We start from the raw sequence: 27,792 nt of genomic DNA, 5'->3' as shown, positions 1-27,792 counted from the left end.
CTCAAGTTTTATTAAATGCTTGCCTCGTAACTACGTAAGAATGCATGTAATTTATTTTGCTGCAAGTAGTTTTCCTTTAAATAATGTAAACAAAAAATTGAAAAACGGCCTGAAATACTGAAAACTAGTTTATTTCAAATTTCTCTTTACAATCTTTAAAAAAAATTCCTCGCATAAAAAGAAACCTCTTATTTATTTTAGTTGGCATGTCGTACAAAACTATCTAATCATGCATCAAAAATTATTTTTTAATTTTTTATTTTTAGTGTACTGAACTGTGATAGAATGGTCATTAAAGCATTTAAGAAAAAAGGAACATTATCTAAAAAGTGTAATCAAAGATCTAAAGACACTAAGAAATATCTAAAACAGACATAATTTTTGTGATTGAACATGATAATGTAACCATTGTAACTCACGTTCTTTGAATCATTCTTGCAATTGCAAAGATTGATTTGAGTTGTTTTTTTTAATATGTCATTGCTGGTTATTTTGTATGTTATAGGAAAATTCTTAAGCTAGAACAAAAAAAATATGAATATGCGAACACACGATTGCTGATTTTGGCTAGTTTTCTGTGTGTTTTCATAATCATTTATTTTGTCCGCTACTGAGATTTCTTTTTGACATGCAGTATAACCAGCAATGGCGTATTAAAAAAAACATTTTAAATCATTGTAACTCAGTCTAACCCTTCACGCTCACATCTGCGGTCACCTCTCGGACTTTAACGTGCCCCCCCCCCCTCCTTCCAAACCACAATTTTACAGTCACGTGCTACATTATGACATGGTTATTTCTTACCTATACTCTTTTTAAAATGTTATTTAACCTGAAAATACAGGGTAAAATTAAAATTTCAAAGAAATACTATCGATTCGTTACGTGACCGATACTTAACGACATTTTGAGACTTCAAATTTGAAGTCTGTTTTCGAGATCGGCACATCGAGGTCAACATGTGGAGAACAAACACCATGTAGAAGGTAGGGCCAGAACTGGCCCTGTCAAGTACGATATTTCGACTTTTCATTGACATTAAATACATGCTGATATTCAATATCAAGTTCCCGATGTTGCACAGACATCGAGTGTTACGAGAAAAGGCCATTAAAATTTATTCATCGCTTGGCCAAACTAAGCTTTATTTATGAAATTATTTTACTTCAGAATAACCACAGTGAGTATGTGTATTTATTTCACACGCTGAGATGAAAGTACACAGGGCTGGGCACGGTTCCTGGACCCAGGGGCCCATACAGCCCAGAATGGGAGCACGTACTCGGATCAGTCTCGGCACGTTAAACAGGGTTCGTACACCGCCTTAATATCTTTTAAAAAAAAGTCATTTATCTGTCTTTTAAAAAAAATTGGTTAGAAGTCCTTAAAAACTCTTTAAATTAACACTGACAGCGTTCAAGTTATGGATAAATAAGGGTATTTAAAGTGCTTTTGTTTCAGACTTTGCAGAAAACACTTCGTGCATGCACTGTACAGTTGGCGAATTTTAAGGCCATGTGATTAGATTTTATGCATAAATATTTTGAATTTGAGTTTTATAGTTTGTATCTCACCTTTAAACTAAAAAAAAGATGTGTTTTATTGTCTTATTTTAAACTTTTAAAGCAAATATAATTAGTGATGAAAGTAAATGGTAGGGGTATACAATAGGTAGGAACGAACAAATTAATTTCTTCAAACCGTTTCCAAACAGCAGGAAAAACTTGCCTTTTACCATCAATACCAATTCGCCAAAACTGGGGTTCGATCAAAAATCATCTTTAGGTTCTGCAAACGCCTCAAACATTCGAAATGTTCGTAATTTTATTTGTTTATAACACTTTTTAATTTTTTATTCTAAAACCGCAAGAAAATTGTTTACATGCATTTTTTTTAGAGTAAGGACGTATCCTATTTATACAGAAGTGTGAAGAAAAATATTAATATTTGCTAGAGTAGTAATAAAAAGATCGCAGGAATCGTTGCAGACTGTTCTGGCGTTGACATGATATAATAATAGTGAGGGGGAAATTCTTGGTAATATTTGATGGAGCTGTTCATTTTCCTCGCAAAAGTAAATTATTAATTTCAGACATTAAATATGTTTAAACCTTTAAATTACATAATCAATTGAGATTTTTAATAAAATAAACATGACCGAAAACTCTAGCAAGTAATTTTATACTCCGTTTTTTATTTATTATCAGAAGAAATATTACATTTTTCCATTTTCCAATAAAATAATACGTTTTCACATAAATGAAATATATTCAGACAGTGGTAGCTACTCAAAAAATAATGTCCCATTAACTTGTGCCTTCAAGAATCAACTAATACACAACAATTAACATAACTGTTGGTATTTAAGCATGAATGTTTACCGAGATTTCCCGATTCCTGTACATTTAGGCGCCACACATTATTTAATAGCTATGCAAACTATTTATTATTTGAAATTTACGGATTAGACAGTCATACGCAAAAAAATAACGATCTTTCAACGAGCGTAATTAAAAAAAAACTCCAACCTGACGATGTAACATTTGTTGATTTGCACTTATGTTTTTTTTTAAATTAAGTAATTTTCTCCACATTAATTTTATTTCCAGTCAAAATAATTATATTAAGAAAGTATAAAATCACAGTTTGTTCACAAGTCACATTACTAAAAATTATTCATTATTCATCTCTGAACGTGAATGAAATTCTGATGTTTGTGTACAGACGGAATCCTGGGTGTTACCATAAGCGCAACGTAGGCCCAGAGTCGCACCTGTGTTTTCGTACCATGTGCGTCTCTGCCTGAGAACGGGAGCAGATAGCAGTTCCCGAAATGTCGCTTGTTTCTGTTTTAGCAAACTACTGTGTTTGTTTCGTCTTTAAGTTTTGTCGTGTTTTTGTCTCGTTTCAACTGTTGTGCTGAATTTTTTTGGGTTCAATATTTTTGTGCTGTCATCATTTGTGTTTTTTTTTTCGTTCTCTTATGTTTTTTTTTTGGAAAACTATCGTGTTTGTTTCGCCTTTTCGTTTTGCTCTGTTTTTGTCTCGTTTCAACTGTTGTGCTGAATTTTTTTGGGTTCAATATTTTTGTGCTGTCAATCATTTGTATTTTTTTTTTTTCGTTCTGTTAGTCCATTTTTCTTTGTTTTTCATTGTTTGTTGAACATATTCCTGTTGTGGAATATTACGTGGTGTTTATATCCTGTATACAACAGCAATTTTTTTTGCTTAATTTGTGTTTTTGTCTTTTGTGTTTTATTGTAGTTTTCTTCTACAGACATAACATGTGCTTAGCAATGGCGTATGTCCAAAAGCTTACATGAAGCAACGTAGGCACTGTCCGGTGACAGCCCGCCGGCTGGGACTGGCCGTAGAACGGACAGACAAATGGACGGACGGACGGACTGACGTACGTACGTACGTGTTCATTACCCGGGGAATGTCGGGTTGCAGCGGCCGCTTGACCCCTTCCACCCCTCTCCCCCTTCCACCCCTCCGCGTCACCACGGAAATATCGCCGTGACGTCACGGCAGCTGGGGCCACACGTTTCGCACAATTAGTCCCGGGGCCCCGGGGGGGCTATTTTTAACGCACATCTCCGCCCATTAGCGCCGCCGCGCCGGCTATTAAAAGCCGCTCTGCCGACGCCTTGTACGCAGCGGGGCGACGCTGACTTCGCTCGCTCGCAGTTTCCTCCTCAGCGACGCCAGCGCTCCTCGCGGATCCGTGGAAACACGGCCCGCAAATAATGTGGAATCGGCAAGGTTTTTTGAGCATGGAGGTCAAACCGACACAAATCGTCTGTGCGCAAGACGCTTGGATGTTGTACACTTCCCTTTTAAAAATAGAAACAACTAAATTTTCACGTAAGTTATGTTTACACAGCATATGTTTTCGCATTCATCATGCGGTGACCATGAACAAAAATGAGAAAAATATTTATAAAATTGTAAGGTTTGCATCGAAATGGATCTACAGCAATTTTTGAATGTTTTGGGGAAAAAAGGAAAAAAGAACCCTTAAAATACATATTTATTAGTTTGAAGAGTGTAGACTCCGTGTTGTAAAGGAATGGAGTGCCGTGAGATGAAACTGTCCTCGAAACGATAGACGATTTATATATATATATATATATATATATATATATATATATATATATATATATATATAGGAGCTAGATGCTATTCCTGCGAATTGAGTTTGAATGCCAACATATTGTTACGGGTGGAAAAACAGGTTAGAAAAGGATAACCCAACTGATTGACTACAGTGTTATTTATATGCCTGATATTATCTCTTATTAGTTAAAATACAATTTAAATGCCTGCACAGAGAAAAAGGTTTGTTTGAATCTAACAAATATTTGTTTATATATGGCGAAACAAATATTTACTTGCTGTAACAAAATACTTTGTTAGCTTAACCAAACTTGGTAAGTAACAAAAATGATTTGTTACACCTAACCAAATATACAGTTGATTTGAAAACAACATTTTTGTTGGGTAAACAGAATCTTTCCTACTACAAAATATTTGCTTGAATTAACAAGTTATATTTATTTCGCCATGTACAAACAAATATTTTGTTGAGGCAAACAATTCTTTCTCTCAGTGTGGCCACAAATTAACCACTCTTACATTAAGTCCACAATTCACTCTCCCCATTGGAGCTCGGTTCGACATTGTCTCTTTTCACTGCTGGTTTCGTACCACAAACCTCGGTCCCAACACTCTTGTCTCTCGCTACTACTCACTGGTCCGCCGCGCACACAACACCGTGCACGGACCCAACACTCGTCTCTCGCTACTACTCACTGGTCCGCCGCACACACAACACCGTGCACAGACCCAACACTCGTCTCTCGCTACTACTCACTGGTCCGCCGCACACACAACACCGTGCACAGACCCAACACTCGTCTCTCGCTACTACTCACTGGTCCGCCGCACACACAACACCGTGCACAGACCCAACACTCGTCTCTCGCTACTACTCACTGGTCCGCCGCACACACAGCACCGTACACAGCCCCAACACTCGTCTCGCTACTACTCACTGGTCCGCCGCACACACAACACCGTGCACAGACCCAACACTCGTCTCTCGCTACTACTCACTGGTCCGCCGCACACACAACACCGTGCACGGACCCAACACTCGTCTCTCGCTACTACTCACTGGTCCGCCGCACACACAACACCGTGCACAGACCCAACACTCGTCTCTCGCTACTACTCACTGGTCCGCCGCACACACAGCACCGTACACAGCCCCAACACTCTCGTCTCGCTACTACTCACTGGTCCGCCGCACACACAACACCGTGCACAGACCCAACACTCGTCTCTCGCTACTACTCACTGGTCCGCCGCACACACAGCACCGTACACAGCCCCAACACTCTCGTCTCGCTACTACTCACTGGTCCGCCGCACACACAACACCGTGCACAGACCCAACACTCTCGTCTCGCTACTACTCACTGGTCCGCCGCACACACAACACCGTGCACAGACCCAACACTCGTCTCTCGCTACTACTCACTGGTCCGCCGCACACACAACACCGTGCACAGACCCAACACTCTCGTCTCGCTACTACTCACTGGTCCGCCGCACACAGAACACCTTACACAGACGCTCCGGTCTCCGATGATCCAGTCTTCGCAGCAGTTGTCGCCTCTTCAAACATCCGACGACACTCCTCGGTTACAGCTTCTAACACGCGTTCGGTCGCCTTTTTCGATCCGCATTAGCTGTTGTGACGCTACGTCTTTCAGCTGGGCTGTTTCTCCTGTCGGGCAAGTTGCTACACCTGGCTGTGCGACATGCTGCTCCAGACACTGCGTTTTTTACCTTCAAACTGAATTCCTGTTTCATCATTTCTTCTTGGTCCTTCTTCATTTCATCAATTTCGCCCTTCATGACATTCTTCACCTCTGCTTGGCGCAATGGCCTTGCCGGGGGGGGGGGGGGGGGGGGTACGGGGGCAGTTGCCCTAGCCCTAGAGATTCAAAAAAGTGTAGCCAAATGCAAAAAAAACATACTTTTCCCACAACTTCCCCCCCCCCCCCCCTTAGGCCATCGGCTGGCGACGCCCTTGGCTTGGCGGTTCCTTATTACACTCTACATTTCGTTTCTTAATTTCTTCTTGGCCGTTATCCGTTTTATTCTTCATTTCTAACTGGTTACTTTCAATTTTATTCTTTTATTTCTTCCTAGTTACCATTTTATTCTGCTTTCCCTCCTGGTTACTTTCCATTTTATTATTCTTCATTTCGGCCAAGAAAGCTATTGTGTTCCTAAGTTCGTGGGCCCCCCGTCTTCGTCGTCAACATGCACTGACAGTATAACTGTTACTTTATTAGCTGCACTCATATTTCACCTATAATCTAGCCTAAACTTATACTCAGAACTAGCACTAACTTTATTACACTAAATGTTAACTACTGTTCTTAACATTTAATTTAATTTTCGAATAGCTAAATAATTATATTTTTTACATTTATATTTATTTTAATAAAAAAAATTAATCCTAAAACTATTATTTAGGACTATCCATACTTCTGACACCAAATATTACAGGTGGCCAAAACCTAAGAAGTATACAATTTTGAAAGGGATTCAGGAAACGTAAATACACGGTAAAAAAATGTAAAGCTAATAGAATAAAAAAAATCTGTTTGCCGTTAAGTTTCCCAAACGATTTCTTTGTACATGTTAGTACAAAAAAAATAATTTCCAGCCTAGTCACTTTACGCATATTACTTGTGGGTGGAAGTTGGACGTTAAGCGCGTGACCTCTGGTAATATTTTTTAACTTTTAATTTTCTTTCTTTAATGCCTCTTCCCTCCCTTTCATTCCCCCCTTCCCTACCCTGCTATTCTCACGAGTTGACCATGTTACGCTGACGTGCCGTTTGTAGTGGTCGTATTCATATTTCGGCCGTGGGCGGACCAGACCACCAAACCACCGAACCCCCCCCCCCCCCCTCATTTTTCTTCCGTGCTCTACCGCAAAACGACGGGCAATCGTATGGTAATGTTTTGGTCTCCTTATAAGGTTGCCGCCCCGCAATACCACGCGTGCGAAAACGGCACATGCACCTACATTGCGCAGAGTTCCCGCAGACAGGGAGAGAAAACTCGGGGAGTTAAAAAAAGGTGTCTTGAGAACCTCAGAAACACAGGGAAATCGACCGAATGTTAAGGTACCAAATTGTGTTATCAATTTTTGAACACTGGTTTATTCTTTTAGGGCGGTATTACACGACGTTCGGGTTAGGTAGCGAATAAGCACTGTTTTGTTGGACTCAACCGTAAACTAATTCGCGGGCCTTATTCCAGAACGTGTCCAAAACGAATCTCAGTGAGGAAACAAATCGGCAACAGTTTTGATAAACGGTGCCCTGCGCGAGGCTAGAAACTGGTTTCAACGCATTTTAGCGGACGTTTCGCAACCATTGATACAATTGGCAAAAATACCAGAGATAGCAGCTTCCATCGCACCAAAACAGAACAGTTTTTCTCATTTTTCAAGTACTTTTTGAGTTGCGATTATTTATTCGTATGACCATTAATTTGTACAAATGTATTCAAGGATAGGTTTGCTATCGTAAAGAGCTTGGCTTTGGGTTTTAGCCGTGTCCTTGGCAAATAATTCACCAAAGTTTCGGTCGACATTGCAGTCGCCATCATCAGGGAGCAGTTACCTACTGATGATGGCGACTGCAATGTCGACCGAAACGTTGGTGAATTATTTGCCAAGGACACGGCTACAACCCAGAAGCCAAGCTATTTCAGACAATGGCCGTGAAAGCCTGCGAACATTATTGCTATCGTAAAGTTTCATTTGGCACACCAACACGCTTGGTACGTCCTCCAGTGACCACAAAAATGACTATAATTATACGAGTTAATGGCGCCAGACGCGGGTCCGCCATTTGGATGAAATCAATGCATCAATGAATGCGCGAATTTGAGCAACAGATCGGCAACGGATAGGGAACAGGTGTAGCGTATTCAACATCTAAAACCATATTTTTGTGTCTTAGAATTCCGGCCTTAATGTATTAAATGAAATGTCGGAATACATTCACCTGGACAAAATTGTTTTGTTTCAAAAGTTTGATCAATGTAGTGGGTTTGCATTACTGACTGCCAGTGTTGGTTGCTTTTAGCATTAATGGGAAATTCTGATAGTTCTAACAGTGCATTGCGTGGGATAAGGTTCGAATGGCATGTCAGATGTGAATGAAATGTGTTTCGATAAGTATTTTCTGTTTGATATATGTATTTTATATTGCAAGATTGATTGATAAACAAGGGCAAAAAAATCCAGACAAAAGGTACAGTTCTGCTCCTCGCCGTAGATTTTTCGTGAAAACCTCTAATTTGCGTTTTCTATAATTACGAGTCATGAGATGACAGATTATATATATTTTTTAATTTTCAAATTAATACTAATTTTAGCTTGTATTCCGGCGTAGTGGCGGATCCAGAGGTTCACTTTATGATTTCAGGATTTCAGAGAAGCCAGAGAAAAAAATGCCTTAAAATTACTAAACTTGTATTTAATCTACTCACACTACACATAACGTCTAACCACCAGATTTTATGATTCTACAAGAAATTCATTAATTATATTAAAATATTTTATTTGGTTTCAGAAACAATCATTTTTGTCGGCAATATTAATGTAGCAGACAACTGGTTTATCGGGGGGGGGGGGGGGGGGGGCATTTGCCCCTGGTGCGCTCCCTTGGATCCGCCACTGTTCCGGCGAATATTTTTAATATCTCACTTTGGGTCCAACAGTAATCCACAAGCTCTTCACAATGACACCCGAATCAATGTCCAGCTACACGCGTTTCCGCGCTGCACCAGTACATGACTTTACGCAAAGCTTAATTCGTAACAAATCACGCGCATGCGCCTACACTGGTACGATGATGTCACAGGCAGAAAAAAATACTGCCTGCAAACACGTGCAGACATGATCTATCTATCCGCCGCGGGCTCAACCATTGTTGAGGCGTTATTGGTCTCACAGTTATTAGCGATTCAAATCTGGCGGTATTTTGTCACAGAAAAAAGTTACGACCGACCATCACTGTAACGAGCGAATAGACGTCAAAAATATTTGGTTGGACAGAGAAAACAGAAAACTCAGGAAAGTGGTCTAGAGCAAATGAGTGGGAACCCTGATCGCGATACGCCCTACAGAGAACCAACTTTACCCTTTCAAATTACAGTTACTTATCATTTTCGTTTTATTGTATGTTTTTACAAATGTTTCACCAAACAAGTTTTGCAAACCACGATTTGTAGTTTTTTTTTTTTTTTTTTTTTTTTTGCGCCAGATATGTTTGAAACTTTGCTGCTGCTGTTCTCCGCAGACAATGGAAACACGCGTAGAAATCAGGGGGGAAGAAATCTGGAATTCGTATTGTTAATGTGTATTGTAATACATGTTATCTTGCGCGAGACATTGACTATGAAGGAAAGTGTAGGGGAGGAAGGTAGGGTGGGGGGGGGGGGAGGAGTTTCAAAGTGAGACAAGGAAAACAAGTAAATCTCAGGGGCAATTAATTACCTGAAGTGAGAGCGTGAAAACCTTGGAAAGTTGCAAATATATTCATAATAAATTACATTTTCCTAATTACGTCATGGTTAAATTTGTTACACGACTGAGTAACGCGTGACACTACTTCCACAGCCTGTACGTTGGAATACGTCTTCATGAACGATCGGAAAATAGGAAAAAGAATCCATCGTGGCGTCCGAAACCAGAGCCATGTTGCCCTTGCCTACCCGGGCACACTCAGGGTGTGCAGAGCTTCAGGAAAGACAACGCGTTTTGAAAACTGCTCAAGATATCAGAATGGGGTCTGCTTACGAAATGCATTTGAGAAATACACAGGGCGAATGAATAGTTTTTTTTCATTTTTTGACGTGACGACTTCTAATAAATCGATGAACGCCGGCTGCACGCACGCACATTGTCCCGTTACGCTCATTGTACGCTTGCGCCGCATCTATCTCTCTTCCACTCGATTGGAACAACCATCGATTTGACTTTTTCGAGGCACACCAAACTTGAAACACTCCCATTCGTTTCCTACTTCTTCTATCATCGTCCTATCCCTAACAGAATAACACAGATTGGAAGAAGTTAAATAGCACACATGTATAAAAGTTATAGTTAAAATAATCTCTTCGTAAAAGTAATAAACATATTTGAATTAATGAGTGCAAATAAAAGTAAATTTATCAATTAAATTGTAGATTTCATTTCACTCCTTTGTATCCATACGAAATAGTGATAATTCAATAAAAATGATACAATTTTATTCATAAAAGTATGCAATCATTTCATCAATGTTTTATGACGTTGTCACGTTAAACTATCGTCCGTAAACCGACTTTACAGACAGACAATTTTTTTTTAAACTGTATGTTTAGAAGTGTGGAAATGATTCAAACGCATGTTTCAGAATAGATTTTTGGGCATGAAACTCGCTGTAGGGATTGTCTGAAAGCACTCAAGGGGTGCATTACACCTTTGATCTTAAATTTCTCCGCTCGTGTCTCATTAGTTGCCCCGCGCACGACGAGAAGTTCACAGCCTCGCGCTTAGAGGCGACACCGCGCTGGAAGCACCGGCGAGAGTCGCACCTATCGTCCCGCCTCGCCGACGCAGATACACCCCTGACGAGGCGGGGCCCCTCGTGTGCGGCATAGCAGGCTCGTGAGCATTAGCCGTCGGCGGGGTAACGATTCCCGCCGTAACAATGACGACTGTGCGCGTGTGTGTGTGTGGTGGAACTAAATCCAATTAACCGCCATCCCTGGAGCGCCTAATTAAGGATGCTGCCGTCATAGCGACCGGACCAGTTTGCTTCCCCTCCCCCCCTTCCCCCCCCCCTCGCTTTCCTCTCGACACGGCTCTTTCAACAGTTGAGTGAAACGTTAGTGCATGTCTCGTAAGACGTATCATTCAGAGCGTTGGCATCACGGAAAACAGGGTAAACCAGTAATAATAATAATAATAATAATAATAATACTCGTACTATAATAGTACTCGGTAACCAGCAAATTCACGTGTTATCGTTGAATTCTTTAAAATATAATGCCGAGCGTGATAAACATATAGAACATTGACGCGAATCGCTCGCACTTTTCGCACCCGCCGATAGAATATGCTGCAGGCATTGAATCATCTCGATTTTGCAGAGCAAATTTTTTTAAACTATATATAATGAAACGTGCTCCGATAAAAGCTAAAAAAAAATAAAAAGTCTTGTAAAAAATACTAAAAACCCTTGCTTTTGGATCAGATTTTCGACAAGGAAATTTTATTAAAAAAAATACTGCTTATCTTGTTAAAAATTCGTTTAAACACTCAATATATTATACAGTTTCCCTTCGGCTGGCTTCGTGAACTTTGGTTCGCGCCGTCCGTGCACGAAGCGACTCCAACCAAATGCCGCATGCGGTTATGGTTGGTCGTATCAAAAATTTATTTGAACAAAATATTTTGGTATTACTCCTACAAGTTATAGTACACTCAAATGGATGTGATATTTTCCACATTAGGTATGGCAGTTACAACAATTTTTATGTTTTTAAAAAACTTTCCCATTTCTTCCCCTTTGGACGGATATTACACATTAATTACACATGCCGAGAGCCGAGATGTCACTTATCTGAAATGTAGTTCTCAAGGTCGTCGAGGGAAATAAAGGGCGCTGAGTCTAAGCTTCTTGCCGGCCACCTCCCGCTGGCTTCTTGCGACCTGCACGCACACATCGCTTGACCTGTACCTAAGCTTCACAATGAATTCCATCAGTAATAGGACCTGTACTTTTAAGTCTGTAAGGGTAAGCTCATGAATCAAAAAAATTGGTTGTCTGTAAAGTCGGTTTACGGACGATAGTTTAACGCGACGTCATAACAAAACATTGATGAAATTACTGCATACTTTATGAATAAAATTGAATCATTTTTATTTTAATAATAAAAGAATAAATATTTGAAATTATACTAGTAATCAGATTTTTAAAATGCAAGAATATTTAATATTTATTGCCGAAATTATTGTTGTAATAAGCAATGAAAACCACATTAACTTTTCACTTCACTTTATAAACAGTCGAGTGGAAGAGAAAGATAGATGCAGCGCAAGCGTACAATGAACGCAACGGGACACAGCATAACGGAACAATGTGTGTAACGGGACACAGCGTAACGGAACAATGTGCGCAACGGGACACTTTTTCGTGCGTGCAGCCGGCGTTCATAGATTTATTAGACGTTGTCACGTCAAAAAAACAATCTCAATATTCTCCCTCGGAGATTTCCCCCCTACTCCAACGAAGGTCCTGGTAGTTAGCGTACATTGACTTGTGTTCAATTCGTGTCCTGCTTTTATGTAAAACTGGAACATATCACTTTTTTTTTTTTTAGATGTGTTACATCTTAGCTGTCTGTATACGGCATTTGGTAGTAGTCATTTCGTGCATAGAACGAAAATTTGTAATGATTCAGTTGTTGACGCAGCTTCTCCGGTATTATTTTAAGGAATTCTACGTTAAATTTTGTGTCAATATTTCGTATTTTCTACACGAGAACACATGCATTTAGCTAGTTACCGAGGTTTGATATTACTAGGGGCATGCATATTTCGCGAAAAGATTCCGAGACCAGCTGAAAGTTATAACACTGTAGCATCGTCTGTGTTCCGTGATTGGGCGAGTTTCTGTCAGGTGCATCTCGATTGTTTCATCACCAATCACTAGAGACCCGGAAATTTCGCGAATTCGTCTGGCCTCAGGGTAAAATTCAAAGTCATAGGTGTGTTAAACCGATGTTTGCTTATCCATTGGTTGATTTCTTAGTGAGAACAGTTTTATACTTGTTAATTGGCACTAGCTGATTCGCTTACTTCTCTCCAAGCCGGGCATCGTTGGCTCACGGTCGTAGAGGGGCGTGTCCAAATAACTGCTGTCCAATCATGAACACAGTGCGAGAGTGTGAAGGTTTGCATTCTAACTTGCGACCGAATGAATGCGCGAAATTTCCGTATATCTACCAATCACAGTAATTCAGCAGGGAGCAAACGCGTCCTGAGTGGCTCGACCAAATAAGGCAACGACTTCTCTCATAGATGGCCGCCAATCACAAGGAAGAAGAAACAGCTGGTGTGGATATACGTTTTTTCAGTCTAATACGAGTTCAGTTTTTTTCGCGAAAAATGCTTGCCTCTAGATAATTATTACCCATCTTGGCGAGTACTGAACCATTCACAGTTTTCCAATTCTTGTTATAATAACAAAGACTAACTTTTTTTTACGTGGCCTGTTTCCAGAGATGGTGTTCATAGCGGGAAAATTTGACTACTGTTCAACAGACTTTGACACAGTTGGTCCATATCGACAATTCTTTTCTTATTGGTTCTGATCGGCGAAGATCCATCAGCCAGTAATGAAGCACCACACTGCGACGCAGAACGTGTTATGATCAGGGGCAGGCATTTTTTCGCGAATAATAATCTGAACGCCCATTACGACACGCCTACCTGCGCCAGCGGTTTCTTACTTGCAATTGGCGTCTGTGTGCAAGAGGAACCATCGTCTTATTTGGCCGAGCCACTCGGCACGCGTTTGCTTCCGCAGTGAATTACTGTGATTGGTCGGTGTGCTGACAGTAGATATGCATCTGACAGAAACTTTAACCAATTATTAAAACACAGACGATGCTACATGTTTAAATACTTTGCGAGTCTCTGGTTCTTTTCGAGGAAAATACACGCCCCCACTTGTGCTAGGACGGATCCAGAATGATGGTCAGGGATGGGCCAAATTAAATTTTCTAAGAAATGTTATTAGCCTTACATTTAGAATTGAAATATTTGGTACATTTTCTTTGTGGTTCAAAAACGTCCTGTTATCTATATCAGTAAACTAATACTTTAGTAAGTTTGGTAAACTATGATAGGGAATCAGGAAAATTAAAGAATTGTTCTGGTTTTCGGAGGAGGGTGGGGGGGCATGTCGCTTTGCCTCCCCCCATTTTTTTTCTGTATCCGTCTGTACTTATGATTCTCCCTAAAATAATAACACTTTATGAAACCCATTTCATCGTACCATGAGATTAAGAATAACCTGCAATGGATATTAAGCTATCACTAGAGACCTGCAAAATTCGCTGTTTCGATGGCCTTCAGGATAGACTGCACATACCCCTGTACATTCGGGCAAATAACGCAAGTTCATTGGCTGCCAACTTGTAAGTCGTCTCAGCTGGTTTGTCTGTGATTCGATCCTTCTTTGGTTGAGGGTTTATAACTGGTTGAGATTCGTCCAGATGAACACTAAGCCATTAGCAAAATTATCTAAGAGGTATATGTGTTTGAATTCTAGCCTATCACCGAATGCATCCGCGAATTTTGCAGGTCTCTAGCTATCACTTTTGGAGCAGATTTTTTTCTTGCTATAAATCATCTCTATTCCCGTATACAGCCTCCATTGTGCAAAGAACGCACATAGATAAAATAATGACGAGTCTTAAGTATTGGTCTCTCACACACTGTTATTTACTTTATTTTACTTTTTTATTTATATGTATTATTGTTTGAGGCCGTTTCCCGTAAATTCATCCCTATAAATTCATTGATTTGTTTTGTTTCAAATTTTATAACAGATATTTACTAAATATTATCTAACAATTAAGTTAAAGCTAAATTCAATGAATGCCCCCGTCAACACATACGGTGTGTAGAGATTCAAAGGGGGGGAAAAAAACCGCGCGATTTGAAAACTGTTCAAGTTATCAGAGTGGAGTCCGTTCACTTAAAATATTTATAGAATATGCTTAGAGCGGGTAGTGATTTTTCTGTATTTCTTTCCTTTTTTTAAAAATGTATTTTTAGAAGGGCTCAAATGGCTAAAATACATGTTTTCAAAAATAATTTTCAGGCACTACACAACCGCTACAGGTCTTGCGTTACACATTTATCTTTCTTCGCTATGTAATGTAATGGTAACCGCTCAAATCTGATAATTGTCATATGCGCTTTAGAGGCGATACCGCGCTAGAAGCACCATTCAACCTCCCTAACACAAGACATCCCTTAATCTGAGACCCCATGGAAAAAAAAGGGGGGGGGGGGTTACCGTGGGGTCCGGAACCCTCCCTTCAGGATGTAATAAAAAAAGAAGAAAAAAAAACACGTGAACACAGAATAAGAAAATTATAGCCATTTAAGCTACGTAAGGTTATTGAGAGATTATTTTGGAAGGATTATTGTAATCCTTAGTAGGCTGCAATAACTTCCTCCCCATTTTAGCGTCAAATGCATCATACACAGGAAGCATCAGGAATTGTTTTCCAAGCGGTCTCTATTAATTACCGGTTTGCACACGTGTTGATGCATTAAACATTCTGTCATACAAACTTGACATGTGTTTCACGTATTTAATAACATTAATACACGTGTGCGTTTATGGCTTGTTTTTAACGAAATCAAACAACTAACAAAAAACCAATGTGTGAAATTTTCATATTTCATTTCTCAAGCAAAATTGATTACTTAAATTTCTATGTGTAAACGTTGGAGTAGTTCAAAAAGTCTTTTTTATTCCTTGAAATTTTTAGTTTGTGAAATTTCTCTTAAAATTCAATTATAATGAAAACGTCGTGTGTTTGTACAGGAACCCCCTCCGTTCAAAAAACCTGGCTTTTTTTTTACCTTTCAAAATACAATTATATTTTGGATCCATTAAACAAATGTTATTAACATAACAAAGTTGTTTCTGGTATTTTAGCGCTCTATGACACGCAGCTGGCAACAGAGCACGCAGAGACAAGGACTGCGCTAATAGCAAAAATGGTGCATTGGAAAGAGAAAGTAAAATCCCATTTAAATGCACATTGCAGTCTAAGGATGAGATGTGCTATAGTAATTTTTTGTGAACAAACATCATGTGTTGCTTTGCAAGTGCCTAACAGGCACTGGTCACCATTGGTACTGCTTTTGAGGACTAGTTTTAGACAGTTTTAACAGTCCAGCGGCTACAGCTGGCGTGTACGTTGGGAAAGGGTGGGAGGTTTTTAAAGAATTTCGCTAAAAAGTCGCCGACTTTTCGTCGCGCGCGAGCGAAGTGCGGACCCTCGGGCTCCGATAAGCTGGCGGGGTCGCCACCCCTTCGCTTCCGCCGGCTGATAACAGGGTCCGGCGGTGACGTCACTGTCGCCAGCCCTGCTCCCCCCCCCCCCTCCCTGCACTGGTACTGCGTGCTCTCCTCTTCATTCACGCTCGCAGGGGCCCCATTCAAGGATCAGCGGCGCCAAGGTCGCGCGCCTTGTCGCGGGTCGCTGGACCCCGCGGCGACTGTCGGCGCCCGTCGCTCGCTCGCACCTCGCCCCGGCACCGGGCTTTCAACCCTTCAGCCAGGGGGCTGATCCCGGACTTCAACCCTTCCACCAGGGGGCTGGCACCTGGCTTAAACCCTTCAACCCGGGGCATGGATCCGTGCTTCAACTAGGGGCATGGTCCCGGGCTTCAGCCCTTCAACCAGGGGGCTGGCACCGGGCTTCAACCCTTCAACCAGGGGCCTGGCTCCGGGACAGCGTCTCGGGAAGGGGCTACCGCACAAAGGTTAGGACGCAGTCAAATGCGTCAGAGATTGGCCTTCGGAATATTGACGAATTTGTGGTCTCAGATACTTAACATCTTCAGTTTCATACTTTTTTTTTATACAAAGAAAAGTTTAAAAACATTAATTTTTAAGTATTTAGGTTAACATAAATATACACTCCAAAATAAATATTTAAAAAATTTGAATTCGGGAGTTCTCTCTTCCACCCCCCCCCCCCCCCCCCCCACCCCCTTCGGCTGCTTCAGACTACATAGGGATGTGTCCATAGTGCACACATTCCTACATTCCTCAAGGCCGTCACACTGCCATGTATTATGTCACCAACTGTATTTGAAGATAGATTTGGAGGGGTAGTAGTATTGGATGGAAAATGGCTTTCAATTTTCTCCACCAAGAGTTTATTTCGGGCCTGAGATATCTCAGACTTTTTAATTTAGTCTCATTTTGAAATTAATAATGCATCACAATGCTGGGTGGAATAATTTGAACTGGTATGCTAATTTTGCATATAAATATTTTTTTAAATATGTATAAAATTTACTCAACAATATTCTTTACATAATAAAAATAAATGTCCAGTTTGAAGTATAGAAACATAATTTAATTTTCACACATACAATTATTTTGCATATGACATTTATATTAACATTATTTTAGTTATTTCACTTTTATAACCTCTTTAATAGTCCAGGTGTTTTCCATTTTAATGATTTGTTGTAATGGAATCTGATATTTACATTTTTGATAGGCATTATTTTGATTGACTGATTGCAGCCAACACTAACACATTTTAGAACCCATTCCACATGCAAAATATTTGATGGAAACTCAAGTCAACCAAATTGTCAAACAGACATGGCTGTACTTGTGATTTTTTTTTGGAAATGTCATAGTACTCCAACTATATTTGAAGGTGTTAGAAGCAAAAGCTTGTCAGTGTGACAGGGCGTTCAGAAAATGCAGTCACATACAAAATACACATTTCCAAGGGATGGATAATATCAATATATATTTTACTGCTAGCACTACCTGTTTGCAGTTGATTGTGGTAGGCCTAATGTACCAGCAGAAATTTTGTGTTGTGATATATATGATTAAGTGAAACTTAAATAACGACCATTTGGTGAATAAAATTACAAATGTTTTTGTTAGAAATTGAATTTTATAAAATGGGTAGCGATAAAAATAGGAATTTAGTTTATAGAGTCCTATAAAACTTAAATTTACGTTCCTTGGTCTCCACTTCAGTAAGTTGACTACTATTTATTTTTTCAACTCTTATGACTAAACTCTGAAGAAATGTTTTTTACAAAAACAAAATACGACACAACTGTGAAACTAATGGATGCAGGGATGAATCAATTGATGTGAGTTTCACATCCCTAGGAAATTTGAGGTCAGTGGGTGCATGTAAGGATAGAGGTGGCTTCAGTTCAGGGTAAGCCAGGCAAACACCCCCCTCCCCTCCAAAATAAATAAATTGGCAAAACCAAGGTGAAAATTTAAGTTCCTGGTTGGTTTGAAAATTTTGTTTTAAAGAGTTTATTTTTCAAATTTTACCAGGAGTGCTTCCCCCCTTTCTTTTCACTGGGAGCTTTTCTAAACACCCCCACCAAACCTTATAGCAAAGCCACTCTTCAAAATATTAGGTACTTAGTAAAAGGCCCTAGGCCCCGAAAAGTCTATGGCCACCACTGTACGGATGTGTTAGCATCCCTTGGGAGGAATCAGAAGCAAGACAAAGATGGCTGCGTCCACTATGTCATCCTTCAGCTAAAGGGATGACTACTTTTCGGAAGCAGCCAGGGCGTGTACAGGTCACGAAAACCAGGGCCATTGAGAGGGATGGACAGGAGAACTTCTGACTGATGAGCAAAGGTCACGGGTTTGAATCTTGTCAGAGTAGGAAATTTTGCACTTGTGTAATTTCTCACCATCTTTTTTTTTTTTTTTGCAGGACTGGGTGCTGTTATCTCTCACCTCAGTGCAGAAGGCGGTGCCAGTCCATCGCAGACTCACCCTGCCTTGGCTTCCTGAGGTCGTTCCACTCAGAATAGAGCAGCAAGGACTCTTCACCACCATAAAAGTGGATTAGTATGAGAATTAAAAGGTCAAAAACATGCATTTTAACCATGTTTTTTTTTGTTTAAAGAAAAGGGAGTTTCAAACTTAAAAACAACCAATATGAAGGGTCAAACTAGTGAGCCATTGTTGTTTGTCTTTTGCAATAAAACTAATATTTACTTACCATTATGACTTTAAAAATTACCTATGCTAATAATTTACTGTTGCTTAAAATAAATCAGTTCTAAAGTAATGAGAACATTTTAAAATTTTTTTTGATTAATTGGCATGCACAGAAGGATGTAGGTCATAAAATTGTTGTTTAATGAACTGTTTTGCTTTAAGTCTATAATTTTGTGAGCTATTTTGATGTTAGGTAGATCTCAAAGAAAAATTACCTTTTGTAGCCATTACCATAATGCGACTTCCAGAAAAATTTTATATAGATTTTCTTTCATGGTCCAAAACCATATATCACAATTTCATGGACATGATAACTGCCACAATTTTTCACAAATCACTTCCAAACTGATACATAAAATATAATAGTGGAAAATCTCGGTCAAGTTCGTTAATGTGTAATATCCGTCCAAAGGGGTAGAAATGGGAAAGTTTTTTGAAAACATAAAAATTGTAACTACCATTATGTGGAAAATATCACATCCTTTTGAATGTATTATAACTTGTAGGAGTAATACCAAAATATTTTGTTGAAATAAATTTTTGATACTACCAACCATAACTGCATGGAGTTGGAAAAAGATAAGGGTTGGAGGCCAAAAAGAAATTCATAACTCCCTTCATAGGTACAACATTAAATTTGTACATATTGTTTGTTAATCTTATAATTTTTAATATTTCACACTTCAGTTACATGCTATCAAAAACTGCTTTGGTTATAGTTTTACTTGCTGTTTTTTTTTTTCCTCACAAGGATTAAATTTAAATCATCATTTTGTCAGGAAGTGCCTGTTATGGATGTGCTGAAAAAGTTGGTTACTCTAGTACTATCTGACATTATAAAGTCTATTACTTGATAAATTCGAACAAAAACAAAAGATTTGGAACAAGTAATTATTATTTTTTAATAATTTCTTTTAGCTGTCCGTGGGTGCCGCTAGAATTTCTGCAAAGTAGATGATCACCATTCCTGAAGTTCTGTGAGAGGCGCAGCATGAAGTTTGCGGCACTGCACGGAAACCAAAACATCAAGACAGCAAGCCTGAGAAGCTCCAAAAGTACGACTTGGAAAGACAAACTCGGTTTTCACAGTGATTTGACAGATGTGTTAGATTCTGAGATCATTGTGAAAGCTGTTTTTGTTGACAATTTTTCTCCCATCGGCTCTATTCATGCAGCGGCGAATTTGGAAACAAGTTTTGGTGAAAGCTGCATTGTTCCAGGATGCTAGGTAGTCTTAATTTTTACTTGGTTTGCTCGTTTCATGCATGTGTCATGATTGCAAAATGAAATAGTTTAAAACTAGCTCATCTGTTTTTATTTGGTTATGCATTTATAGTATATTGTGTAGTTATATAAATTTTTTCTTCCAAAAAGCCTCTCTATTTCTACCCCTTTGGTCCAATTTTGCCCATTAACAAACCCGACAAACATTTTTCATTTCTCTATTTTATGTTTCAGTTTGGAAGTGATACGTAGAGATTTACAGCAGTTATTGTGTGTTTGTGTGTGTATCTTTGGAGATGTAGATTTTTTTTTAAGGTGGCGATGGTTTTGGTTTTAGGGACCATGAAACGAAAAACTTTAAAAAGTTTTCTAAGATGGCACAACAGTAACGACTACAATAGGTAGTATTTCTTCTAAATCGACCTAAACCTGTCAGACATGTTGCAATACAAAAGTGTAGTAAAAAAATTTATCAACCTAGTAATTTGTTCTTGTCCCGGAAGACAACTTGTTGGCCTTGGATCACAAGGATGAGTTTTGCAGCTAGCAGGGAAAATGCACAACCCATGTCTCTGGTTGCAAATTTCTCTAAAGCATGAACATTTTTAACACTTCTGATCTCAACATTAAGAAGTTGGACTTAATCATATTGAGGGTAAATATGCTCAGGTATGCCATCACCCAGAATTTAAACACTTCTTTTTTCCAAATGGCGTTTTAGTGCATTATCACATATACCTACCGTAAAATGGTGTATGTAAGGTTGTGTTCAAACTAGGCCAGCTATGGGGATGGTGTAGCATGGTTTTACTTTATTTCTTTCAGAAAATTGCAAAACATAAATTATTGAAAAATATTAGTCATGGAAATTTGAAATTTTATTCAGAGTGAATTCAGGGAACTTTATTTACATATTTGTGTGTACTCATTGCTGTTCCAAGTGATTTCGATTCCGCCTGCTGCCGGTGAGCCATCATTTGGGTTTTGACCTAAGTGGATGTGAATCGTGTCAGCTGGGCTGGGATCCGGTGACCCAATGCAGTCCATTGCGGTACACGATTGATTCAGTGACGCCGGTCGGATTGCGATTCGAGATGTAACGAAGCAGTGGGATTTTGAGGAAACTTTCGCATATAAATTTCAAATATTTAACAATTTTAACAGTCCTTCTTACCTGAGGACTAAAGCATTGCATTGAGTTTTAGCAAATCTTATTTTGTATACCATCATTAATCAAGTTTTAATATATTTTTTAACTATAATATTTTTTTTTTTGTTTTTCTAAGATCATAAAATAGTGTTTACTGACAGTATTATTAAAGTTGTAGTCATTTTGACAGAAAAAAGGTATTTAAATGCTAAACCCCAATTATTATTTCACAGGAGAAACTAAATTGTAACAGTCATTCACTATTAATAACAAGGCATTTCATGAAATTATGTGCAATGCTGAAAAAAAAAATCAAACTTTTTAAAATTAAATTATATAAACAAAATGTTAACAAAAACTGTTGAAAACAATATGGTGTCTTTCAATTACATCTCCTTAGAAATATAAAATAGAAACTATCAGATGAAGCTCTTGATGAAATACACCAGGAAAATGTATTTAAACTATTCCCATTACAAATTTTACTTTTGAAAATACAAGTGTATTTTTGATCCATTAAACAAATTTTATTAACATAACAAAGTTGTTTCTGGTATTTTTGCGCTCTATGTCATGCATCTGGCAACAGAGCACGCAGAGACAAGGACTGCGCTAATAGCAAAAATGGTGCATTGGAAAGAGAAAGTAAATGCCCATTTAAATGCACATTGCAGTCTAAGGATGAGATGTGCTATAGTAATTTTTTGTGAACAAACATCATGTGTTGCTTTGCAAGTGCCTAACAGGCATTGGTCACCATTGGTACTGCTTTTGAGGACTATTTTTAGACAAGTTATTTTCCCAGTGCTGCCAACTGTCAGGTGCACCTATCATGAAACACCATTATGCATACAATGAAACATGCGCAAAACAAATTTGATAATGTTTACGCTCAATACTAGACAAAAAAAATAATCCACACTCACTCCTATACAGCATTGATCTGGTCCATCCGTTTCTAGGCCTGCGCAAAGTTTCGACTAAGCGAATCAATCAAAACACTTTTTTTAATCTTTGACTTCGCCGTTAATTTGCCATTTGTTTTATTAGAAGCTTCGGCCGTGATGCGAAGTTTCGCCTCTGATGTTTACGATCACATTTGTTGCAAAGCTTCGAAACGTTGGGAACTTAAATCTTCTTCATGAAATTATTGTGTTTTTTTTTTTGTGATCTATATTTTTTTGCTTGAATAAAGTGAACTGTGTGAAAAAAATCTAAAGAAGGCACTGTTTGCTTTTATGAATGCTCAATATTAATATTATGCGTAGATAATTTATAATTCTATTGATTGATATTATTATCTAGGGTGCAGTTGGTTAATCATTTAATCAGTTCAAACTTTACAAACTTTTCATGATTTTTTTTTTTTTTTTACTTCAAGCATGTATTTTATAAAATAAGTAATACAACTTCACCGAGAACAATATTCACAATTGGATTTATCTTTGCGAATATTTTAAACCTTCGATTTGATATTCGCTTCACATCAAAAGACTAGTATTCGCAAATGCCTATCCATTACATTACATTATTGAAAAAATACATACGTTAGCAATATCTAAAATATTTTTCAGGATTTATGTTAATGTTAAGTAATGGACAAAAGGTTTATCTTTGTATTATATGAGTTACATGAGCGAGATTTATCGCTGATACACACATTATTTCAGGCGTGTAAAAGTTTCTCTGTTTCCTAGATAAATAATCAACACCTTACAATTATGCAACTGGAAGTTTAAATCAGTAGTAATTATGGAAAATCTGTAATTATTAGCAGTACTGCATGAGACGGATTTGTCTGGCAAGGTGAAAGTGTTAATGTTGATGGAAAATAAAAAATAAAATACTGCTTTACACTAAATCTTATTCCAATGCATAAAAACTTAAATAACCTATTTTAAGAACACATTGAATTTAAATACTAACCAATTAAACTAGCAGTTCTTGATTAGCTGCCAATATAGCAGACAGTGAACATGTTCTTTTATTCCCCCGTTTTTTTACGGGCAGTGATTTTATTTTTTTTAGCAGGTGGATTTCGAAAGTTGTCGGATGAGCCTGGAACCAGCTGTGTGCGGCGAGATTTTCCGGTGACTCGTCAGCACAACTGGTTTGGCTGCCGAGACGAATATGCCTTCGTCGGCGAACTAGACGAGAAGAAGCACTGCTGCATACGGACACGTCACTTACTGCCGAGGAGCAACAGTTGGAAGAGAGAAAACAAACCCACCATCACAGGTGCGGCTCCCAAGGCAGAGCGAGCAGGGAATTTTTTACAACCAAAGCTGTATTAATTCAAAATGTATGTCATTAAATTTAAGACCCACATACACTGGCGTAGCTGTGTTCATAAAGTTGGGGGGAACAAATAATGATTTTGATGTCATGTAAACCCATTCCCCTCTTACTAAGCCGGGGGGTCCGGGGTCCTCCACAGGAAAATCTTGATTTTTAAAGTGCAAAATAGCGCTTTTTAAGCAGTTTTTGTATCTAACCATTGGATACATCGATGTTAAAATTATTGTTGTTTCCTTAAGATAAAATTTGATGAGTGAAGAAATTACAAATAAAGTTGGGCAGAATAATATTATAAAATAAAAATATCACTGTCTAGAAAGTTGGGGGGGACAGTCCCCTCCACCCAAAAAGTTCAAGGGGACACGTCCCCCCTGTCCTCCCCCCCTCCGGTTCCTACGCCCCTGCCCACATACATTTTATTACAATATCAATTCATTCTAATTTTTACATGAAAAAAATTTTGGTTTAGATAAATCACCGAAACAATTGACTACGTTTAAGTACTAGATGAGCTTTAAAACTTTTTACTGAAGAATTTATCTTAAAAAATTTTCCGGAGGAGTACCCCCATAAATATCTGTAGCTCTGGGGGCTATTCTATTCCTCCCCAGGCCCCTAGTATGGATACTGTCTGAATTGTTAGTGTCCCGCAAAAGTTAATGGCAAAGTCTAGGGCCGTCACACTGTCCACACATGAATCCGACCATATTAGCAGCTGCAGAACACACCAGAACACACCGTCAATGATTTTTGAAAAAACTCTCTACTGACAAACCATTGTGCTATGTAGGCTTCAAAAATTTAAGTTTTAAATTGTAGGTCAAAGTTAATGACGAAGTAGCTCAAGGATTCGCTAAATGATTGCTACTGTCCAATTGAAAAGAAAGAATTAGATATATACGTATTCACAAAAAAACCTTTCTCAACATAAAATTTGAATCCCTATTTTAAGAAAATCATTTTGTTAACAGCTTAACACTTTAATTTTGTGAGAAATTAAGAGTTGAAATCTAAACATTGCTTTCAGTTTTTTTTAATCTAGAAAACACTATGTCAGCTAATTTACCTGAGATTTACTATGTACAGATATTTGATTGTACTTCAGATTAAAACCCTGTTTTTGTATCCCTTATGTTTAGTTAATGTTGGTAAATAAATCATAAAAACAGTTTATTTATTAACAGCACGTATGTAGGTGTGCATATAATGCATATATGAGGATACTTGTGTATAAAAATTAACTCTTTTTATAATGGTGCTTTGGAAAAAAAAAAACGAAAGAAAACTGTTGTAGCTTGAGAGTTTTATCTTTCTATGAATCTTAAAAATTACTTAATGGGGCTATACTATTCAATCAGCCATGTTACGCAATGATTTAAGTACCGTTCTGCAGGCCAAGTGTATGTGTAAGATGTACTAATACTTGTGAAAATGCTTTGTTTTTTACCCCCTTTGTTTATGCGTGGGCTTACAGTAACTAGACCAAGATAAAATTCTGAAAAGAGGTAATTTTATCACCCCTTGCAGTTTATGCTATAATGTAATATCCAATGCATTTATAGTAAAACTATACAGATAAAAAATCTACAGGATATATTAATAGACAAAAAAAAACCCACATATCATGCCAAAGGTTCATATAAAAGTCAAACACATCACAACATATCTTTTTAAACTGTTACAACAGTCATCTATGGAACAAACCTTAAAACTCTTCTTTTAGGCACATTTTGCTTAAAGAGTAATTTTGCTTAAAGAGTAACTTCTGAATTTTACATTCATGGAAGGACTAAAAAACAACTGCATATTTATTGACAGAATGTAGAGCACTCATTTGAAAAAACCACCACTTATAATAATTCACGTTCGTAAATTAAATTTATAATTGTAAAAATTACTTTGGCATTGATTACATTCCTAAATATTATAAATATGTAGGCTATGCCAAGAATATCCAAAAATTGTTTGAAGGAAGATCCTTTGATTGTAAGTTCAGTATAAAGACCTAAGAAAACTGTGCTCTGAAATAATTTTGAGTAACACATTACGTAGTATTCTATTACACTTTGTAAGAAACACCAACATTACTAAATTTCACTTATGATGAATATTATATGTGACTGAAAACTATGTGTTTAAACTTGTTATTTGTGATTCACATTTTTACATATGAAATGAAAAGTTTTTTTTCTTCCCCCCAGTTGTTTTGCTTACAAATGTGCGTTACATTTCTCAAGTTGTATTGCCACTCCTGGATGTTGAAATTTTTTTTTAACAATTGCGTTATTAGTAAACCTTAGACATTTAATAGCATTGTTACTAAAAAAATGAGAAATAATACATGCTTGTTCCTCATTCTCTTGTTGCATTTGAAGATGATAAGTGAAGTAAACCATCCTTGAGACAATTTCCATCATGAATGTTCTTGGGACTTTTGTATGCTCATACAAGCAATTTTGAAATTCTTTATCAAGTATGGGATGGTTTAAAGTTTTAAGTTAAAACAGCAAATAAATTTCCATTAATGCTTCATTTGTGACACTTTCCGAAACTTTAATTTTAAGACACAGTTACTTAATTGTTGTCGTTACCTCCTTTGGGGAAAGGCAGAATCTGGTCTCAACTCGAGCAGTACCCAGTGCTGCTGGTGAAACTCCAACTTCTTCACCACCATCTTAATTTTACTGTTTTTTTTTTTAACTTTTTTTTTTAGCATAAATAGTTAAAGGTGGTTAATCCTAGCCAGTGAAAAAAGAATTAACATTCTTAATATTTTTCTATGTGCTACTTTTCTTTTCTGTTATAGCCTTGATGTGGTCGGGGGGCTTCGGCGTTGGATGTTTAAGCGCCACCATTTCTAGGGGGCACTGCCCCCCGGCGGAGACTCTAACCCCTGGGCGTGACGTCGCCTGTGTGGAAACGTGACTCGTATCCCCCTTAGCACAATTGCCGTTAACCCCGGAACCTGTCCCACTCCCAGCGTTGGACATGCCATAGTTGTTGATACAGTGGGCTCTTATGGGCGTCCCACATGCCGGTCTGCAGTAACTGGTTTATACGTGGGTGGACGCAGATAAAAACACAATAAGTACGGTGCTGAGATTCAATATATGTCACGGTGCCACATGCCTCTCGTACACAATTACAATTACTGCGAGTATGCATGCCTCATAACAGCACCGCATACCAGCCAAAGCATTGTCCCCAGCTGGGAATAAGGTCATGATCCAAATAATTATAAAAATAATGAAATTGAAATATTTTGAACTTAGTCCCTATCACCATTCGAAACAATGCAAAAAAAAATAAATAAATAAATAAATAATGGAAATTGAATTATCTAGGAGAAAAAAAGAAAAAAAGAAAATTTAAACCAAACATTATTATATTAAAAACCACAAATTTACTTTTTTTTCCCCCACTTAGAAAATCTGAGCATAGCTAGACATATCCCAACCAATTCCAAAATCGTATAAATATAATATAAATACTTTATTTATTATTTATATTATATTTATACAATTTTTTATTTGGTTGGGATATGTCTAGCAGTGCTCAGATTTTCCAAATGGGGGGGAAAAAAAAAATTTATATATACACACACACACACATACACACACACACATACCCCCGATACACCACCCTTGAACTTAAAATTATGATCTGAATATCAAATCTGTCCCGAAAAGTTCTGTATACTGATAGAAAACACTCTTCTTTCAAAGTCAAAAAAAAAGGTTTCGTTAAATAATGAAAATGAAAAACATAACACAAAAAATTATGGAAATTTATGAAAGTCCACGAGCTCCATAAATCTCCTCTCTTGGTCAAAAAGTTACAGTACATCACTGCTATGGCATGTACCAAATAAAGAAATTCAATGTTTAGAAAATATGCCATACCTAGGGGTATGAAAATTCGCATTTGCGATGAAACGATTTTTTTACGTGAATTTTGACATTTTAAAGCGAATAATCACAAATTTGCAATAAAGTCATTTTTACGTGAATTATAACAGTTTAAAACGAATAAACCCGATATCCACATTATAGGATACTATTTTTACGTGAATCTTAACGTTTGAAAACAAATTAACCCGATATCCATAACTATTAGATTAAACTATGCTAAAAATACGTAGTGGACCTGGTGCAGAATTAGTAAATCAACACGGCCGCCATAATTCAACTAGAGTACTATGCGCTGATTCCT

At 38.0% G+C, this 27,792-nt stretch overlaps 1 long non-coding RNA gene across 2 annotated transcripts in view; it reads left to right on the top strand.

The window, feature by feature from the left end:
- Positions 1-26,947, top strand: part of LOC134538130 (uncharacterized) — a 101,363-nt gene extending 74,416 nt beyond the window's left edge. The window contains exons 4-7 of one of the 2 annotated variants that reach the window (XR_010076095.1): positions 18,619-18,771; positions 19,827-19,963; positions 23,311-23,520; positions 26,387-26,947. This is a non-coding gene — a long non-coding RNA (uncharacterized LOC134538130). Of the gene's footprint in view, positions 1-18,618; positions 18,772-19,826; positions 19,964-23,310 lie in introns of both variants that reach the window. The other variant, XR_010076094.1, reaches the window with a different exon arrangement.
- Positions 26,948-27,792: the final 845 nt, after the last annotated feature.

Source organism: Bacillus rossius, chromosome 13 (genome assembly GCF_032445375.1).
Source record: "Bacillus rossius redtenbacheri isolate Brsri chromosome 13, Brsri_v3, whole genome shotgun sequence".
Lineage (NCBI taxonomy): Eukaryota > Metazoa > Arthropoda > Insecta > Phasmatodea > Bacillidae > Bacillus > Bacillus rossius.
Note: the sequence above shows the minus strand (reverse complement) of the source record. Positions and strands in the feature narration are given on the sequence as shown.